This window comes from Capra hircus, chromosome 3 (genome assembly GCF_001704415.2).
Source record: "Capra hircus breed San Clemente chromosome 3, ASM170441v1, whole genome shotgun sequence".
Classification (NCBI taxonomy): domain Eukaryota; kingdom Metazoa; phylum Chordata; class Mammalia; order Artiodactyla; family Bovidae; genus Capra; species Capra hircus.
The window spans coordinates 16309653-16325469 of NC_030810.1; the positions used below are offsets into that span (position 1 = coordinate 16309653).

Genomic DNA, 15817 nt, shown 5'->3' on the forward strand with positions numbered 1-15817 from the left:
TCCAAGGTAAGGAGCAGCGGCTGCGCTGTGCTGGAGCAGCCGTGAAGAGATACCCCACACCCAAGGTAAGAGAAACCCAGGTAAAATGGTAGGTGTTGCAAGAGGGCATCAGAGGGCAGACACACTGAAACCATACTCACAGAAAACTAGTCAATCTAATCACACTAGGACCACAGCCTTGTCTAACTCAGTGAAACCAAGCCATGCCCGCCGGGCAACCCAAGACAGGTGGGTCATGGTGGAGAGGCCTGACAGAATGTGGTCCACTGGAGAAGGGAATGGCAAGCCACTTCAGTATTCTTGCCTTGAGAACCCCATGAACAGTATGAAAAGGCAAAATGATAGGATACCAAAAGAGGAACTCCCCAGGTCATTAGGTGCCCAATATGCTACTGGAGATCAGTGGAGAAATAACTCCAGAAAGAATGGAGGGATGGAGTCAAAGAAAAAACAATACCCAGCTGTGGATGTGACTGGTGATAGAAGCAAGGTCCAATGCTGTGAAGAGCAATATTGCATAGGAACCTGGAATGTCAGGTCCATGAATCAAGGCAAATTGGAAGTGGTCAAACAAGAGATGGCAAGGGTGGACGTCGACATTCTAAGAATCAGCAAACTAAAATGGACTGGAATGGGTGAATTTAACTCAGATGACCATTATATCTACTACTGTGGGCAGGAATCCCTCAGAAGAAATGGAGTAGCCATCATGGTCAACAAAAGAGTCCGAAATGCAGTACTTGGATGCAATCTCAAAAACGACAGAATGATCTCTGTTCGTGTCCAAGGCAAACCATTCAATATCACAGTTATCCAAGTCTATGCCCCAACCAGTAACGCTGAAGAAACTGAAGTTGAATGGTTTTATGAAGACCTACAAGACCTTTTAGAACTAACACCCAAACAAGATGTCCTTTTCATTATAGGGGACTGGAATGCAAAAGTAGGAAATCAAGAAACACCTGGAGTAACAGGCAAATTTGGCCTTGGAATGTGGAATGAAGCAGGGGAAAGACTAATAGAGTTTTGCCAAGAAAATGCACTGGTCATAGCAAACACCCTCTTCCAACAACACAAGAGAAGACTCTACACGTGGACATCACCAGATGGTCAACACCGAAATCAGATTGATTATATTCTTTGTAGGCAAAGATGGAGAAGCTCTATACAGTCAACAAAAACAACACCAGGAGCTGACTGTGGCTCAGATCATGAACTCCTTATTACCAAATTCAGACTCAAATTGAAGAAAATAGGGAAAACCGCTAAACCATTCAGGTATGACCTAAATCAAATCCCTTATGATTATACAGTGGAAGTGAGAAATAGATTTAAGGGCCTAGATCTGATAGATAGAGTGCCTGATGAACTATAGAATGAGGTTCGTGACACTGTACAGGAGACAGGGATCAAGACCATCCCCATGGAAAAGAAATGCAAAAAAGCAAAATGGCTGTCTGAGGAGGCCTTACAAATAGCTGTGAAAAGAAGAGAAGTGAAAAGCAAAGGAGAAAAGGAAAGATACAAGCATCTGAATGCAGAGTTCCAAAGAATAGCAAGAAGAGATAAGAAAGCCTTCTTCAGTGATCAATGCAAAGAAACAGAGGAAAACAACAGAATGGGAAAGACTAGAGATCTCTTCAAGAAAATTAGAGATACCAAGGGAACATTTCATGCAAAGATGGGCTCGATAAAGGACAGAAATGGTCTGGACCTAACAGAAGCAGAAGATATTAAGAAGAGGTGGCAAGAATACACAGAAGAACTGTACAAAAAAGATCTTCACGACCCAGATAATCATGATGATGTGATCACTCATCTAGAGCCAGACATCTTGGAATGTGAAGTCAAGTGGGCCTTAGGAAGCATCACTATGAACAAAGCTAGTGGAGGTGATAGAATTCCAGTTGAGCTGTTTCAAATCCTGAAAGATGATGCTGTGAAAGTGCTGCACTCAATATGCCAGCAAATTTGGAAAACTCAGCAGTGGCCACAGGACTGGAAAAGGTCAGTTTTCATTCCAATTCCAAAGAAAGGCAATGCAAAAGAATGCTCAAACTACCGCACAATTGCACACATGCTAGTGAAGTAATGCTCAAAATTCTCCAAGCCAGGCTTCAGCAATACGTGAACTGTGAACTCCCTGATGTTCAAGCTGGTTTTAGAAAAGGCAAAGGAACCAGAGATCAAATTGCCAACATCCGCTGGATCATGGAAAAAGCAAGAGAGTTCCAGAAAAACATCTATTTCTGCTTTATTGAGTATGCCAAAGCCTTTGACTGTGTGGATCACAATAAACTGTAAAATTCTGAAAGAGATGGGAATACCAAACCACCTAACATGCCTCTTGAGAAATCTGTATGCAGGTCAGGAAGCAACAGTTAGAACTGGACATGGAACAACAGACTGGTTGCAAATAGGAAAAGGAGTAGGTCAAGGCTGTATATTGTCACCCTGCTTATTTAACTTCTATGCTGAGTACATCATGAGAAACGCTGGACTGGAAGAGACACAAGCTGGAATCAAGATTGCCAGGAGAAATATCGATCACCTCAGATATGCAGATGACACCACCCTTATGGCAGAAAGTGAAGAGGAGCTAAAAAGCCTCTTGATGAAAGTGAAAGAGGAGAGCGAAAAAGTTGGCTTAAAGCTCAACATTCAGAAAACGAAGATCATGGCATCTGGTCCCATCACTTCATGGGAAATAGATGGGGAAACAGTGGAAACAGTGTCAGACCTTATTTTGGGGGGCTCCAAAATCACTGCAGATGGTGACTGCAGCCATGAAATTAAAAGACACTTACTGCTTGGAAGGAAAGTTATGACCAACCTAGACAGCTAACTTGCTGTCTTATAGTATGTTAGGGATCATTTGCCTTTCTGTCTCTAATTTTAAACACCGTGCTCACTTCCACCTACTTTTTTTTTTTTTAATATTTTTTTTTAAAATTTTTATTTATTTTTTTATTTTTTAAATTTTAAAATCTTTAATTCTTACATGGATGCTCTGTTCTTGTCCATCAATCCACAAGCCTATTCCTTTACCAACACTGATATTTTTTTCTCAGCTATTATCCAAGTTTATCCTTCCAGATATACTTTATAATTATTTAATGGAAACACTTTATTGGAATTGTGGTTGGAATTTCATTTAACTTATAGACTAATTCACAATGCCTTCCCAAGTTTATTCCTGGAATTCTGTGTCTTTGGAGACTGGAGTCTTTTCCCTCTATGCCTTTCCCAGCTGTCTCATTCTGATGCCACCTTCTTCAGGACCCTGTTCCAGCCAACCCTGCAGGAAGCAACCACTCTCTCCCCCAACACTTCCCATGTCATTCTTACATTTTCACCCCGAATGACAGTTATTAGTGAGACAGCGGGCTCTCGGAAGGCAGGGTCCCTGCATGGTCTGTTTGTGCACCTATCGCCATATGTTGGTAGATGGTCAAGGCCATGGAGATATTTGCAGAATGAATAAATGAATGAATCAAGAAGTGAATGAGGACTCCCCTGGTGGTGCAGTGGAGAGGAGTCTACCTGCCAATGCAGGGAACACCAGTTTGATCCCTGGCCCAGGAAGATTCTATATGCTGGAGAGCAGCTAAGCCCACACGTCGCAACTACTGAGCCTGTGCACTGCACCTATGGTGCATCTACAGCTTTTGCTCTGCAGCAAGAGAAGCCACCGTAAAGAGAAGCCTGTGCATGGCAACTAGAGAGTAGCCCCCACTCACCCCACCTAGAGAAAAGCCCACACAAAGCAATGAAGACCCCATGCAGCCAAATATAAATAAACAAAATTATTTTTAAAAAAAACAAATGAAGGAAAGACATATTTCTAGAAAACTGAAAGTGAAGTAGATTTTCTATCAAAAAAAAAAAAAACCCTCTACTTTTCCATAGACTTTCATCAGAAAACAAAAGCTTTGTCTTCAGCTAAATTCCTGAGACCATGCCAGAATCAGAGAAGTGGTGGCGGCTAGGGTGATGTGCCAAGTGCAGCCTGCCCCAGCACCTCTCCCCAGAGACTTCCACCCTTGCCGAGCAGCCTAGGCACTTCTCAGGGAGGCTCTCAAGGCCTTGGGACTTTCCAGAAGGAGGAGCACAGGCGTTCATGCAGTGCCTGCTTGCACTTTTCTGGAAGATACAAAACTTCTAAAAGGTTGGTATCACTAGTCCCATTCTGTGGTTGGAGAAACTGAGGCTCAGAGAGATGGAGCCTTGATCTAGTAACTTGACAAGACTGGCAAGAGCTGAAGCTGTGGAACTCTAAGGGCCTGGCCTCTCCCACAATAATATCCAGAGCCCAGAGTCTGGGAGGCTAAGGGGCCCAGAGAAGAGTCTCACATGGCGTTGGAGAGAGAGGGTCCTGCCTTCACTGGCGAAGATAGTCCCTCAAGAACTTTTTTCCTCCAGAGCAGCAGTGATGCCTATGGGCTGTGCCTGAAGAGCATTGAACTCCAGTCTAAGAGCCAGTGTCCAGGCTGGGGATGTGTTCCACTGGTCACGCTGTCACCCTGGGACTGGGGAGGAGATCTGGGGTGGAGGTGGAAGATTTGCCATGGGGGAAGGGGCTGGTCTCCAGCACACATCTGGGGACGCCCTTCCGTTCTCCTCCTCCCAGTCTGCCCAGGGTTGACGTTTCTCAACTTGGCCCTGCAGGCCCCTCCTGGGAGTCCGGCCAAGCAGCCACTTCCTTATGGGGCTGGCAGCTGCTGGGCCAGTCTCGGCTCACTTCTAAGCCTGGATCAAAGCTCCAGTTTCTTATGAAGGACTGTGGGTTGGGGATCGATACATTCAACTGTCTTGGCACTGTGTCTGACCCCATGTGAGCCCCAGGGACGTGGAGATGAGTAAGCCACTGGCTTCCTCCCTTGTGGCTCCATTCTACTCAGGAGGCAGAGTGTGCAGAAAGTTTCTAGCCCTACCTTGGTGCCATGGTAGAGATATCTAAGTGCTGGGGGAGTCTAGATGGGAAGAAAGTGGGGAGACGATTCAGCAGGCACCAAGCTGTGAAGGTTAGATGTCAGGCTATGGCACGTGGACTTTACTTTGAGGACAAAGGGAGCTGTCCCATGTTTTGAAGCAAAAGCCTCCCACAAACAGGTTTGTGCTTCAGAAACACACCAACCCGATAAGTGTGTGTGTATATATATGTGTGTGTGTGTGTGTATTTCATCTTAACATAAATTACCTATTTTAAATTAAAACAATTATATTTTCCAACAAAACTTTAGAGAGTGGCATTATTTTATATTTATATATTATTTTATATTTTGGTAATGTCTTAAAAGAAAGCTGGATTTTTGTATATGCCTCTATACTTGATCTTTATTTTCAATAAACATGTATAGTTTTTAAGGTGAAAATTAAAGCATCTCCATTTTGCAAAAATAATACCAAACCTAAGAGAACACAGAGCAGATGGATATGAACCCAGATGAACCGGTGACCCATATGGTGCCTGGGAATGGAAAGAACCCTAGACTTCTGGTTCACAGTCAAGTTCCTGCCGCTGACATGCTGGATTACTTTGACCAAAGTACTTCCCCATCTCAACCTCAGTTCCTTTGCCTGTAAAGTGGGGATTCTCTTACCTCATAAGGACTGCCATCAGGACAAAATGGGGTGTCAGAGGACACTGTATGTTTGTACACATTTGCCAAAGGTAAAACAGAGATGTGAGGGTCTGGAAGGCTCTCTCTACATGCCCACAGATGTTTTAGATACCCTGCTGCAAACTCACCACCCATCCATCTCTTGAGAAGTCTCTCTCTCAGCTGTTTCAGCTCAAACTCAAGCCTGTCCCGTGAAAACGTGGCCCTGTCCTGAGAAGCGATCGTTCACACGTTCGCTGGGCCACCTGCCCGCCAGGTCCGGCCTACTGGGCTGGGAACGTCAACATCGGCCCCTTCCTGGTGAGAGAAGGAACAGGGAGCCGGCTTGTTCTCCGAGAGCAGAAGACGGGCCGGCGAGGAGGAACATTTTAAGGTGGGACGCTTCCTCCTGCACCGTTGGCAGCTGTCTACATAAGGCATCCATTATGCGCTGCCCCTAAGGCCAGTGGGCCTGAGAGGCTAGGCTAAAATTAGTGTAAAAATACGCTCCTGCCAGAGACACAGAACATCCGAAGGTCAGATGCCTCAGCCAGCCACCCGGGCAGGAGCTGGGAGCGGGCACAGAACAGCTGTGGCAGCATTGGCCTCTGCTTCCTCTCGGGCATGGGGACGACAGTCCTGCCCAGAGTCCTGCTTCCACAGCTCGGCTTGAGTTGAAAAATAGGATGCAGAGTACAACCCCAAACATGTTTTTCAAAAAATCTGTGTACATTCATAGGAAAAAAAAGGTGGGAGAGGAATTCACTAAATATCCAAGAGGAAGTATTAAATATGGAATAGTGGCTGAATTGTTTTTCTTTTCCTGTACTTTCCAAAACATTCTCAACAAATACATACTACTTTTTCAATCAGAAGAAAACACAGTTGAACTACCCTGGTGGTCCAGTGGTTAGCAATCCACCTGCCAATGCAGGGGACACAGGTTTGATCCCTGATCCAGGAAGACTCCACATGCCACAGAGCAACTACTGAAGCCTGTGCACCCTAGAGCTCATGCTCAGCAGCAAGAGGAGCCTCTGCAATGAGAAGCCCCCACAACTAGAGAGTAGCCCCCACTTGTCACAACTAGAGAAAGCCCACGCACAGCAACGAAGAATCAGTGCAGCCAAAATAAATAAATAAATAAATACATAATTTTTTTTAAAAGAAGAAAACACAACAAAAGATGTCATCTATTATATGTTTATATTAAATATAATTTTGCATATATCTTAAATTTATAAAAGTGATTAAATTGTATACATTTTTAAGTCATATAGCAAGGGCTTCCCTGGTGGCTCAGACTATAAAGAATCTACCTGTAATGAGGGAGACCAGGGTTCAATCCCTGGGTCAGAAAGATCCCCCTGGAGAAGGGCATGGCAACCCACTCTAGTATTCTTGCCTGGAGAATCCCATGGACAGAGGAGCCTGGTGGGCTACAGTCTATGGGTTGCAAAGAGTCAGACATGACTGAGTGACTAACACACACACACACACACACACACACACACACACAGAGTCATATAGCACATGTGTATGTAAATGTGTTTAGGTATCTAGTCCACTGATGCTCATCGCTTTGAATTCCAGAATATCAAGCCTGACTGGCATTAAAGAGAAACATTCTCCAAGTCTTCTTTTATGGAAGAAACTGAGGTTGCAGAAGCAAAGCAGGATGCTGAGAAACATTCACTGATCTTCATTCTGACAGGAGTTTCCCCAAATCTTGCCCACTTTAATTCTGTGGTTGTTTTCACTCCCACTTTATGGAGATAGAAACTGAGGCACAGAATTGATTCACCCCACAGCACCCAGCTAGGAAGCCACAGAGCCAAGTCCCAGCCCTGCTTTCCTATCCAGAGCCCATGGAGCTGGGAGGAAGGACCTGTGGAAAACACTGGCTCCCTACTGTAAGTAGAGCTTCAGTGAACGCTGGGGTGCATGTGTCTTTTGGAATTATGATTTCCTCCCAGGATTAAGATTGCTGGGTCATATGGTAGCTCTATTTTTAGTTCTTCTTAAAATTTTTTTTTTATTAAAGGATAATTGCTTTACAGAATTTTTTTGTTTTCTGTCAAACCTCGACATGAATCAGCAATGTAGGTATACATATATATCCCCTCCCTTTTGAACCTCCCTCCCATCTCCCACCCCATCCCACCCCTCTAGATTAATACAGAGCTCCTGTTTGAGTTTTCTGAGCCATACAGCAAATTCTTGTTGGCTATCTATTTTACATATGGTAATTAAGTTTCCATGTTACTCTTTCCGTACATCTCTCTTCCCTCTCCTCCTGTCTCCCCATGGCCATAAGTCTATTCTCTATGCCTGTTTCTCCATATTTTCAGTTTTTTAAAGAATCTCCATACTGTTCTCCATAGTGGCTGAACCAATCTACATTCTCACCAACAGTGTAAGAGGGTTCCCTTTTCTCCACACCCTCTCCAGCATTTATTGTTTGCAGATTTATCGTTGATGGCCATTCTGACCGGGAAGGACATGGAAACAAGCTTTCTGTCCATCATTAGAGGAAGATGTGGTCCATATAGACAATGGAATACTACTCAGCCATATAAAGGAAAGGCATTACGCCATTTGCCAAGAAGTGGATGGACCCAGAGCCTGTCATACAGAGTGAAGCAAGTCAGAAGGAGAAAAATAAATATGGTATATTAACACAACTATGTGGGATCTAGAAAAATGACACGGATAAACATATCTGCAAAGCAAAAAAAAGAGACACAGAAGTAGAGAACAAATGTATGGGTGCTAAGGGGGCAAAGGGGGAGGGCCGGATGAATTGGGGGATGGGGATTGGCCTGTATACACTACTATGGATAAAATAGGTAACTAATGAGAACCTACTGTAGAGCACGGGGAGCTCCAGTGCTCTGTGGTGACCGAATGGGAAGGATTTAGGGTCCAGAAAGAGGGGATATCTGTGTACATACAGTTGATTCACTTTGCTGTGCAGTAGAAGCCAACACAACATTGTAAAGCAACTAGACTCCAGTAAAAATTAAAAAGCAAAAAAAGAAAAACCACTAGCTCCCTGAAGCCTCAAGCATTCAGTAAGCCATCCCACACAGGAACATGTTTTGACCGTCCTTCCTGAGACCTTTGGGTGGGGCAGGCCTCCCCAGCCTCTGGAGCCTTTGAAGGAACAAGCGCACAGAGTGGTGTGGGGACACAAAGGTCACGGTGCCCCCGCTTTCTCCACGTGGGTCAGGTTGGGTGGGGAAGGTTTGCAGGGGAAGGCAGGCAGGTGCCAGGTCTTCAGAACGGGGAAGCTGACCCTCAAGCTCTGCATCCCTTCACTGGCCCCCTCCAGCTTTCCAGTGTTCCAGCTCTGGAAATGCCTTGAAGCCACTTCACGTGCTGGTATCTGAGGCTTCTGCTCCAGCTGCAACGTCTGTCTGCAGTGCCTGTCCCTGTCTCCATCTACTGTCCCTGCTCTTTCAGGGTTTGGCACATCCCTGCGTTTAAGCATGCTTCTTAGCAAACACATTTCACTGAGTGCCTACTGGAAATGGCAACCCATTCCAGTATTCTTGCCTGGAGAATCTCATGGACAGGGGATGCTGGTGGGCTACTGCCCATGGGGCAAAGAGTCGGACACAACGGAGTGACCAGCACTGACACTATGCATTAGAGCAAGACACAGTCCCAGCCCTGCCGGCGCCCTGAGTTCTTAGAGAAGGCTCAGTGTTCAGGCTGCACCAGGTCATTCAAGCGAGGGCTCTGAGGTCAGACTGCCCAGGTTTAGCCTGGCTTGGCCACTTCCCAGCCGTGTGTGCCCAAGACAGTCACTCGGCCTCTCTGCATCAGCTCTCCTCGTCTGTAAAAGAGGATGATAACTACCTGCCTCATAGCACTGTTGTATAGGTAGAGTGTGAATCTATATAAAATTCTTGGAGCCTATTATACAGAGTGAAGTAAGTCAGAAAAAGAAACACCAATACTGTATATTAACGCATGTATATGGAATTTAGAAAAACGGTAACGACAGTTCTATATGCAAGGCAGCAAAGGAGACACAGATGTAAAGAACAGCCTTTTGACTCTGTGGGAGAAGGCGGGGGGCGGGGAGATTTGAGAGAATACCACTGAAATGTGTGTATTACCATATGTGAAATAAATGACCAGCGCAAGTTCGATGCATGAAACAGGGCACTCAAAGCTGGTGCTCTGGGACAACCCAGTGGGATGGGATGGGGAGGGAGGTGGGAGAGGGGCTCAGGGTGAGGGGACATGTGCACCCATGGCTGATTCATGTCAATGTATGGCAAAAACCACCACAATATTGTAAAGTAATTATCTTCCAATTAAAATAAATTAATTGATATAAAAAATAAAGGATTACCTCTTAAAAATATTCTTAGAGCAGTGCCTGGCACATAGCAAGTGCCCAATGATCATTTGTTATTATAATTTTTCTTCTTATTACTAGCATATTTCTCAGGTTCCCTCCTTATGATGGCCCCGGCTCCTGCCTTCTAGCTACATCTCCTCCACAGCCCCTTAGAGCATCAGTAGCGCTGTGATACGGGCCTTTGAGGACGATGCATCCTCATATTCCTGTATGTGGTGCAGGGACCATATTTACTCATCTCTATCCCAGGCCCTGGCACAAATACAGCAACAGTGTCTCCAGGACTACTGTCAAGTTGGTGGGTAACACATGCCCTCCACTCCAACCAAGAAGTTGGCTGGAGGTGGGTGTGTGGGAGATGAAGACCCCCAGGCATAGGCGGTTACACCGCTCCCCAGGGGAGTGACAAGACAGGGCTGGAGCCCAGTGCTCTGGCCCCCAGAGCCTACTCTTCCGTCTCTCCCAGGAGACAACAGATGTGAAGGCGTTTCGAGTCCTGCCAAGAGAGGAAACTGCAAAACTACACAATTGCAGAGTGTTACCCGCCACACAGAAGACGACTCCAGGGCGGGAGCCACCTGGGTATGTAGTGGAGGGGGGAGGGCTGAGCAAGAAGGGCTTTAGTAACAGTACTGCGTTCTTTCTCTCTTCCTTTCTTTTAAATATTTATTCATTTATTTGGCTGCGTGGGGTTTTTTGCTTTGGCACATGGACTCTCTAGGTGTGGCATGTGGGCTTGGTTGGCCCACGGCCTGCGGGATCTTACTGTCTGGACCGGGGATCAAATCCACGTCCCCTGCATTGCAAGGCAGATTCTCAACCACTAGACCGCCAGGGAAGTCCCTGAATTCTCTTTTTAAACAAACAGTTCTTTTTTTGCATTTTTAAAATTTTTGCTTTTAATATTTTTGGCCGCATTGCATGGCATGTGGGATCTTAGTTCCCCAACCAGGGATCGAGCCAGCACCCCTTGGATTGGAATTAGGGAATCTTAACCATTGGGCCACCAAGGAAGCCCGACACTGCATTCTTACAGGACTGCTGTCTGGGGGGAGGCGGCCCAGCGTTCTTCAGCGGCGGGGGAGGAGGGGAACCAGGTCGGGTGGGAAGAGAGGTTCTGATGAAGTTCAGTAGCCCTGCACTAGAGAGGCTGCTCTTCACTAGGAGATCTGAAAGGCCCCAGTGGGGCACAGACAGCTCAATGAGAGGTTCCTGCACTGGGCCTCCCATGGCTGATGTTCAAGGTTCTGACACAAGCATCTCCTTGCTGCTCTCAGCCTCTCCCAGGGGCCCAGAGTCTTCCCCTGGCACCCCAGACTGACCATCTGCTTCCTTCCTCAATCATATAGGGCCCAACCTGAGCTCCTTAACCTGGCATTCAAAGGCCCACCTGCTTCTCCCAGGCTCACTTCTCCCCACTCTTTCTCTGCGCCTACTAATCCCAGTTATTCCACCTTTGCATGTGTTGTCTCCTTACCCTGGAAGGCCCTTCTTCCTGTTTTGCCTGGTGAACTCCTATTCATCCTTCAAAGCCCAGTTCAAGTTTCACCTTCCAATAGTCCTCCCTGAACCACCCCCACAACCAAACCCAGACAGAACGGACCCCTCCTGCCTTCACAGGTTTCCTCTACAGTGGCTATTTACACATTGTCTCCTCCTTCAGACGGGAAGCTTTTTCAGAGCAATGATGTGCTTTATTCTTCTCTGAGCCTCAGTGCCCTCTGGTCTTATCTCCTGGGCAGCTCTCCTGGGCTTCCTCGCAGATCAGCCGATAAGCTTTGGCCTTGCGCTCACTCCCACACAAAGAAAGGCCCTGCTCTTAGGTTAACCTGCTCTCCCACCCTTTGTTGCCTTTCACCCAGCTTGATCTTCACACCCACACTCTGCTGCGGGCCTGCCCACGCTCTCCGCATGTGTGGGCCGCCTTCGCCCTTCCCGTCTGGGCACTGCAGTCTACCGTGACCATGATGTGCTGTGCAGCCGTGACAGGGCCCATGCAAGGCTGGTGACTGTCCATGTTTGAATCTGACTTCAAGCACAGTTCGCTGGAAGGTCCTGGCCCCCAAAGCACACATGCATACACAGGGCACACGCGAAGCCCAACCCAGGCTCCCCGTGGACGGGAGGTCCACAGAACAATCAAATAGGAGGTGAGCCCTAGGGCAGTGGCAGACAACTGCTGTGCCCTTGGTCCCTCCTCCCAGCCCAAGCCCTTGATCAGAGCCTGGAAGAGCTGACTTCTGGCCTGCCCCATTCACTGAATCCTATTCCCTCACATTCACACAGAAAAACAGAAACAAAGAAAGGCAGGTTCCTGTCTGAGATTTTCCTGAGTAGTGAAGGCTGACATGGTGTCAGAACCAGTTCCCTGGCTCCTCTCCCAGGACACGTTCCTAGCGCCATATGCTGCCATGGGTAGAAATGCCAGCTGCAGGACTCTGGACATTTGGCAGCGTTTTCCTGAAGTCTTGGTAGAGTGCGGGGCTCCATTCTCCTGCCAAGGCTGGAGGCAGCACCACCTCCCTCCTGGCCACACACACGCCCATGGTCTTAGGGTTGTGCTGAAATGGCTCCACGTCCCATGGTGGGAGGGAGTGATGGGGAGCTTACCTGCTAAGGGCCAGCCGTGGTCTCATGGTCGAGATATGTCAGTTTTTTAAGAGCGTGCAGGGCTGTGCTGGAGGGAGGCCTGTGGGAAGCAGAGAATGTGAGAATATTATACCACCGCCATCTGTCAACTTGCACTTGAGTTTGAAAAATGCATCCCCACATGGTGAGCACAGCCTTGCTGAGAAGAGCTTCACAGCTGAGCTCCAGCCACCACCCCTTCTCCAACAGGGTCATCCCAGGGTCAAGATCAGACTCCCCGGGGGTGCCATCGTAGCCTCCTGACCCCGCTCCCAGAGCTGGAAGTCTGGAGTCAACAAGCCCCCGCTGGTGCATCTGTGTTCTATTTCTGCTTCCCAGTGGAGGAACTCTCGCTTTCGAGCACTCCTTGAGAAAAACCTCCCCTCACGGGCTCCCAGAGCACCAACCGTTGTAATTCACTCATTCTTTCTCCCATTATCCATTCATTCATGCCAGCACTCCCTAGCCACTTGGGGAAGCTCTTAGTGTTGCTGTGAGGTCTTATGGAAGCAGTCACGGAAAGGGACAGCTCAGGTCTGGTAAGTCACTTGTATACCCAGCGCAAATGCCACAGCTCCCAATCCCCAGCCTGGTGGGCTCCCCTCTCTGAGTGATCCTGTGCTAGACATTGGGCAGAGCCCTTACACTCCATGCAGGACCACAGGATGCTTCCCATCAATTTTAGCATGAGGACTCCTTTTCATGCGCAAGTATTCCTCAAAATTCCCCACCCCTTCACTGTGCACTTAGTATCTTTTCTTTGAAAAAAAATACAAAAGCTACAGGAATGTTCTAAGTCCTTCCAGTCATGTCCGACTCTTTGAGACCCTATGGACTGTGGCTGGCCAGGCTTCTCTGGCCATGGGATTCTCCAGGCAAGAATATCGGAGTGGGTTGACATGTCATCCTCCAGGGTATCTTCCCAACCCAGGGATCGAACCTGTGTCTCTTACGTCTCCTGCGTTGGCAGGTGGGTTTTTACCACTGGCGCCACCTGGAAAGCCCTACAAGAACATAACGCCTTACAATTAACTTGTATTTTAGTGATCACAGCACCACTACATCTAGTTAGATAATGGTTATATACACTCGACACATGTTATTTCTGTCTTCCATGTTTAAGGCTTTGACCCCTTGGAGAGCCATTCATGCAATATTTGTTCAATGGGTATTTAAGGGGCATCTCTGGGATGCCTGGCTCCGGGGCCACACTTAGGAGTCCAGGAGGGGAAAGAGCAGTGGCTCTGCATGGTGGGGTGCTTAAGCTTTAACCCAGCACAGACTGGACACGAGCCCTAAGCAGGCCACGTGGCCTGCCTCTAGCCCAAAGTCCTTATGAGTAAAGTGGAGATGATCACCCTGACCCTGGAAAGTCATAATAGGATGAAGTGAGGTAGAAAGCACCCAGGTCAGGGCCTGGCATAAAGCAGAAGCTCAACAAATGGGCCCCAGAGGACTTGTATCATCATCGACCGTCAGCCTCATCATCATCATTGCCTTTATGATCGCCACCACCACCATCGCTGTGAATATCCTCATCGTCAGACCTCCACCGCTGCCACCACCACATCATCCTTTCCATCTCCTGCTGAGCCCCAAGAGGCCTGTCCTTGCCCCTCCAGTAGGATACACTGTAGTCTCCACCTTATAATAGAGAGGTGTGTATGCACATTTCCTTTCTCAAAGTCATGTGCTGCTCTATAATTTCAGAGCTGTGTGAAGCTGGGTAAGGTACTTAACCTGTCTAAATCTGTTTCTGCATGTAAAAATGGGACACATTTTAGTAACTCATGGAATTGCTGCAATGTAAATGCATATAAAAACTCAACACACTATCTGGGATTTGGTAAATGCTTAATAATTGCTGGTCATTATTACTGTTATTATTACACTTCTCCTCCTAGCCTCTGAGCCCCTGCGAGCAGAGACCATGCCAAATTCATCTCAGTCTCCCCACAGAGTCTAGCACAAGGCTTTTCTCCCAACAGACATTAATGAATGTTTGCTAAAACAGTCTTGGAGGCCTACACAAAATGAGATGTAAAATAACTCAAGGGCCAGGACATGGAATATGGTCAAGGAGAGAGAAGGATAGAGCCCTGATGAGACTCTGAAAACTTCCAACAGATCTCCTGAAGGGAGCCATTTGTTACCCGGGGAGCCAATCGGCAGACCTGCTAGGACCTTCAGCCATTCATTCATTCATCAAGCTGACCAAACTCTCATTTGGTTCAATAACAAATCCTTGCCCAGTGCCTTTCCCCCCCTATTTAAAACCTTGCTTCCATCTGGCACACCAGTTGGTCTTCACAGAAATGCTTGGAGGCAGTTAGAACAGGTAGGAACAATCCATTTTGTAAATAAAGAACTGGAGACTCAGAGAGGCGATGAGACTTGCCAAAGGGCACATGACAGTCAGGGACATGGTGGAAAGTAGACCAGGGTCCCATTCACTACATTGACTCCTTTCCACTGGCCCCATGACATCAAGCACTCTACAAACCCGGAATCGCTCATTCTCACTGCCCACTTTGCTTCTCAGCAAACAAACCTGAATTAAGTTATTTTGGCGCTATTTTAACATGCCTGTTGGAAAAGAAAGACGAGCAGTTCCGTGAGTCAGGGACTATGAGAGCCACAACAGTATAGGGGCAATGAAATGTATGGGTGCTGACCCCAGATGGCCTGGGTTCAAATCCTGACTCTGACATTCATTAGCTGTGGGACATGGGACAGAGCACTTAAGCTCTCTGTGCCTTGATTTCTTCATCTATAAGGAAAACTCATTCCAGCTCTCTGCAGGACTGTGATGGTTAAATGAACTAATTTGTGTGCAGTATCTAGAACAGTACCTGGTACATAGAAAGGGTTAGGTGTAATCATTATTTTTAATACTTTTTATGTTATAAGTTTCTATCTTAATATTTTAAATTATTTCGATGTTGATGTATGACGGCACTGAGTCTGTTGCTGTGCACAAGCTTTCTCCAGCTGTGGTGAGTGGGGGCAGTGCACAGGCTCCTCATTGCAGTGGCTTCTCTTATGGCAAGACACAGGCTTTAGCTGTGTGGGCTTCAGTAGTTGCTGCATGTGGGCTTAGTTGCCTCACAGCATGCATAATCTTCCCAGACCAAGGATCGAACCCATGTCCCCTGCATTGGCAGGTGGACTCTTTACCGTATCACCAGGGAAGTCCTGTAATCATTATTAC

At 47.1% G+C, this 15817-nt stretch overlaps 1 protein-coding gene across 2 annotated transcripts in view; it reads right to left on the bottom strand.

Annotated features, from left to right (window-relative positions):
- The window catches only part of HIVEP3 (human immunodeficiency virus type I enhancer binding protein 3), a 515954-nt gene that overhangs the window by 166071 nt on the left and 334066 nt on the right, over positions 1–15817 (bottom strand). For both annotated transcript variants that reach the window (XM_018042607.1, XM_018042625.1), the window contains one exon: positions 12589–12667. The gene's annotated coding sequence lies outside the window, so the exon portion shown is untranslated. The remainder of the gene's footprint in view (positions 1–12588; positions 12668–15817) is intronic.